We start from the raw sequence: 6006 nt of genomic DNA, 5'->3' as shown, positions 1-6006 counted from the left end.
CATCTTCACATGCGTGCTCAGTTGAAGAGGTTACAGGAAAGCTGAATGTGAGTGTTCATGATGGTGATGTGCATCAGTTAAAAGCAGTGGTGCATCAGTGGCTATGCGTTCAACCAAAAACATTTTTTGCTGATGGCTTTCAAAAGTTGGTATGACGTTGGGAAAATTGCACCGCAAAGGAATGTGACTATGTAGAAAAGTGATATAATTTCTTCTTTATGTAAATTGTTTTGAAACAAACATAGTTAAAAAAAAGCGTGGAAACTTTTTGAATGTCCCTCGTATATATACATATAGACCCTGACACAGGTAGTGGCACAGCATATCTCTCATTACTATATATGGAGGCAGATGTTAACAGTGTACAGCATAACTACCATCACTATATACTGACCCAGACATTGACAGTGTACAGTATAACTCCAATCACTATATATTGAGCCAGACACAGATGGTGATACAGCATAACCCCATCACTATATACTGAGTCAGATACTGACACTGGTACAGCATAACTCCCATCACCATATCCTGAGCCATTGACGGTGGTACAGCATCATTTTTATCATTATATACTGAGACAGACACATACGGTCGTACAGCATAACTCCTATCTCTATATACAGAGCCAGGAACTGATGGCAGTTCACCCTACCTCCCATCACTTTATACTGAGTCAGGAACTCATCACACTCTCACAATGTCTCCCTAATGTTCCCACATCCCTGTCTCCTTTGCTGCAGCTATTTTTCCACTTATTCCTCCTCCTCTTCTTTTTCTTTCGTCTTCTCAAAAAGATGGTCGGGGGTGGGTTCAGTGCTGAGTGCCTCATATCCTGGCAGAAGTTCTGTATGAACAGAACTCCTGCTGCCTTGATTGTGAGGCGGTTAGGGTGAGATCCACGATCTCCTCAACCGGCTTTAATCTTCCTGTGGTGAACAGTATGGTTCACCTCTGGAGGGGCACAAACCTGGGCCACCCGGGAATTGCGCCTCCCCGGTTAGCTACTGCTCAAGTTAGATTTTGCTTGTGGTTTCCCACCTGTTTACATAGTACCATACATTTACAGTTTACCTTAGAGTAATAGGTTCATGCAAGCAAGCTGAACGATCTGCTATGCATGATTTCAGTGCAGGAGAGCACTAGCCGTTGCATGTCATTTACATGAACTTGCTCTCACATGCATTAAGTTGGACATAATGTTAGTATAGAATCATGCATGCTTAAATAACCTCATAGTAAATGGGATAAGTAAAACATTTAAACATAGTGGGGGTATTTATAAATAACGATTGTTCCATAAAAAACTACCAATGTCTCCTGAGTGGGAGAATTAGCCACTCTGGTCCTCTATAGCTGTCATTTGCCCTTCTTTAAAGATGGCCTTGGTCCTACCATTCAGCACAAGACTTGATTAACCGTCAAATGCAGGGACTGAGAGCATAATTGACTTTTCACAGACCATTTTGCAATTCCAGCAGCAATCATGTATAGATAACGCAAGGTCCATCAGAAGGTCACCTATGTGTCCAACAGCCACTACTGAAGGATAGAGGGACAGTTGAAATGGATTGAGTGGAGTAAAAAAGGTGCTAAAATGGAGGTAGAAGAGAAGAAGGGGAGTGATATGGAGATAAGTAAGATAAGAGATACTTTAATGGAAGAGATAATGAGATGGACTGAGATGAAGGCTTTAGGCATATGCAAGAATAAAGTGGCCCAGAAGCACACACTAAATGGCATGGGATCTGCAGAGCATGGTCAGCAAATAGTCTGAAGCATAAAAACAAATAAAAAGGTCAAGCTTTTTTCTTCTAGCATGGTATGCACTTCTACTTATTGGTGTCTTCTATTTGTGTCTCCTGAGTACTGTTACAATCAGCCAGAAAAGTCAGTATAGTGTTCCATTAAGAATTCAGTAAGTAACATGGACTATATTAATAATGCTTTTTGTATTTATATAGAAAAATGCTATATTATGTAATATAGGTGAAATCACCATTCAGTATTATATTTTTATTTCCCCTCACATCCCACAAAAGTTGGATATTAGAAGATCGATTTTATCAAGAACTAGCAGCACATCTGCAAAGTTATTAAGGTAGTATGTATTTGTACATGAGATGTGAAACACTAGTTACATAGCACACTCTGGTGGTTATTTTGGGTACTAACTAGTATTTGAGTTAATTTAAAATGGTGTAGCAGAAACATTATTAAACACTAATCTACAACCACCAGACAGGCCAAAGATTTGTTTTTCCCACAGAAATCTGTATAAAGTAGATAAAGAGGCAAAAAGGTGATCATACACTTTGCAGTATTGGTAGCACTACAAGATTTCTGTGTGAAGAATAAGTGTCTGGCGTGTCTGGTGGTTGTTGACTAGTGTGTCAAAATTCCTCTGCTACCCCCTTTAATTTTAAATCTCAAGCAATAAGCCTGTATCCAACCTCATGCTGATAGGTCTAAGTAAGGATGAAACCGCTCTCCATAAGTGGTGATCTGGCTTTTGCACCTCCGTCCCTAGCTCTGTTTAAAGGCTAATACAGTGTACATTTGCTCCAAGGGGTCCATGTATAAAATGGATATACCAATAACAAAGGTTATGGTGAGTAAAGGTGATGGAAAACCCTTCCACTTAAAATTAAGAGGGTAGTAGAAGTATTATTAAACACTAATCTACAAACACCAGACAAGCCAGAAGGCTTCTTTTTTCCCTCAGAAATCTCATGGTGCTGCCTCAACCACAAGGGATTCTGGGTAGGTGCATGCAAGCAATTATTACCTTTTGCCTCTATATCAACTTTATACATGGATCCCTTGAAAAAGTGATCATTGTTGACCTTGTTTGCATGCGCCTACCCAGAATCCCTTGTGTGCCTACTATGTAGGAGGTGAGAGTAGGATCTCACCCTATTGAGAGTGCGTCTTGACGTAGCGGGTGAGCTTAATTATGTTTGGGCCAATTCATATAACCAAAACCTCTCATTTATATTATGTTTATATATTTGTTGCAATCTTTATTAGGGTGACAATAATATTGTTTAACAATACCTCTGCTACCCCCTTCATTTTAAGTGGACGAGTTTCCCATCACCTGTACCCCACAACTGTTATGCGTGAGTCAATTTAAAACAAACAAAAAAGCTATAGTATTTTGCATTTACATTTATTTATCTCAGAACTATGTGTGACACTTTTTGTCTGGATGACATCCACATTTTTTCTCCTAACGTCTGGATACATAGAGAACATGCCATGATAGCCCCTATTACAACCATGAACAAAATGGGAGTTTATTGTCAGATGTGATCACTTGAAGCCTTGGACACCTTTCAAAGACTAAAGGAAGTCTTATTCTCGGTCCCTGTCTTGCAACACCCAGACCATTTTTTGCAGAGTCGCCATCGGAGATCTTGGGGCGCAGTACAGACTAAAAGCCTGGGGCACCAATTCCTCTCCCATCAGCCTGTCCCATGGTGATTCCAATGTGCTGCCTATGTTCCATTCATCTACCAGCATTATGATCTTCCCATAAAGACACCTTATGCTTCTTCCACTATCCTGCCTTTTCTCCATTAATATACTCTCAAAAGTGACAAAATGGCAATAAAACAAATCATTTATATTTTGAATCTAATTTCAAATTCACTGGTTCTACCTTTACTTTTCAGGCAGAAAATATTAAGAATGCCACCATATCAAGGTAGTCTCTTTGAGCAGGACCCTAACCTAACTTTTTATTTCTAAAACATCCGAACAGATGATATAATCTAAGGTGTAAAATGAAGTGGATTGTAATAAAAAAGACTAGTACAGTACTACATTATGAAATTTGTTTCCATTTATGAAGACTACTGAAAAGAAAATCCTTTACACAAATGGTGATTACCTATTTATTTGACTAAATCTACTATAAATTAAAAGCCTATATGTATTGTTTTAGTTTGATTATCTAGCAAGTAGTGTACAGTAAAGATTTTTAAATATGCGTGTCCTTTATTCTAATCTTTTTGCCAAAAATAAATAATGTACTTAATAACCTAATACACATGCTTAAATATGTACTGCAATGTAAGCTTTTTATGAGAAAATAAAACATTTACAGTTTATGGAAACACAAAGGGAAAAAGCAAAAATCAATACTTCGTAGGCATGTGGGAAACCACCATGTCCAAGCCTTTGATAACGTAAAGTCATAATGTACATGTTGGGGAAACAAATATCTCTGGTAGAAATTGATGTAAACCTTAAATACTGTACAAACACTACCTAAAGAAGCACATACTTAAAACAGTGTGATCAAATATTGAAAATAAATATGAAAACAGGATAACAAAACACTCAATAACACAAGTGTAATATCAAAGTAGCGGCAATTGAACACAATTTTAGAAACACAAAAGTAAGCCTCATAAACTATACAGATATTTCCTAACTTAATTGCAGATTGCACAGAGTAATCAAATATTAAAAACAAAATATCAAAATTGCCAATATGCTTCAAAACTGTATCTCAAACTGTCGTAAATGCCATACGAATATTAAAACACAAGATAAGTGTCAAGAACACAAAAAGTGTGCATAACTATTTATCAGAAACCCCATTTTTACAGTTACAATTTGTTCTGAAATACCAATAAAAGCAGGTAGGTTACTAAAAAGTCAGGGGTAGCTCACAAATGCTATCTTCTGCAAAAGGCTTAAGTAAAATGGCCATCAGGAACCCTAAAGTGGATACATCAGCAGCAAGACACTTTAGTAAATTTCATAACAAGCCCTCTCAATTGAGGTACCAGATGCTGGACCATGTTCCATAATTAACCGGAGGTGGCGACAGAAAGGGTATAGCTTCAACTGGAGGTCAGGTAGATGCACTTTTTAGACACTGCGGCCCCCAATTGGCTCAATAAAAAACTTGAATGGCATTGATTTAAATGTTTTTTGTATTGTTTCATTGATGTCCCCACCAGCAGGTACAGATTCCTTTGACCTTGAAGCTACTTTGATATTTATCTATCTCTGGTCCTTATATCTGTGTTTCTATTTAACACAGTAGGAGTCTATTTGGCATTTTTTATTATATTGATAAGTATTTTTATTCTTATTATGTGTAGGAGGTCACTCCACAGCAATATATATTGCATAACCATTTATCTTTATTTCAGCAGCGGACAAGGGTCAGCATGGGCACCCTAACTGGTCTGCATCTACATAGCTCCATACGGATTTCATAACACGGGCCAGGTTTCTGCTCCCACGTGCATCAACGAGCGTTGGACGCCCATGTCCCTGTCGCCAGTTCCCGGCTTTTTCTTTCTTTGGACCGCTTTTGATAGGTATTGACCACTGCAGACGGGGAACACTCCACAAGAGCTGCCGTTTTGGAGACTCTCTGACCAGCCATCTAGTCATCACAATTTAGCCCTTGTCAAAGTCCCTCAGAACCTTACATTTTTCCTGCTTCTAACGCATCGACTTTGAGAACGAAATGTTCACTTGCTGCCTAATATATCCCACCCACTGACAGGCGCCATCATAACAAGATTATCAGTGTTATTCCCTTCACCTGTCAATGGTCATAATGTTATGATGTATCATCATAATCGGTGTATAGTAGAGTCTAATGCATTATTCTTCTTAAAAACGCCTCATAGATGACCATCAATAAGTCACAACTTACTAAAGCCCTAGCCGTGTCGCTAACCACAGCAGCCAAAATAAGGACCCTCCGGCCATTTCAAGTGTTGAGCGATATGCACGCAGTTAATTGGGCATCCTTTAACAGGTCAAACATTATAGACTGCATGTGAGCTTCTCTCCCGAGGCGCGGTTTGGCTGTTTAGCTACTGGAATCGTTTCTGAAATGAATAACTTTAGAACACTAATAACCGTAACGCGCTGATTTAATTTTCCTGCTCAGCATCTCTGTCGTATACAACTCGATTACCTTTCTGTCATATGACAGAAGTCACGCGCATTCACGCCTGTATGCACGCCCCG

This window comes from Sceloporus occidentalis, unplaced genomic scaffold, assembly GCF_023333645.1.
Source record: "Sceloporus occidentalis isolate IW3139 unplaced genomic scaffold, rSceOcc1.0.p SCAF_61, whole genome shotgun sequence".
Lineage (NCBI taxonomy): Eukaryota > Metazoa > Chordata > Lepidosauria > Squamata > Phrynosomatidae > Sceloporus > Sceloporus occidentalis.
Note: the sequence above shows the minus strand (reverse complement) of the source record.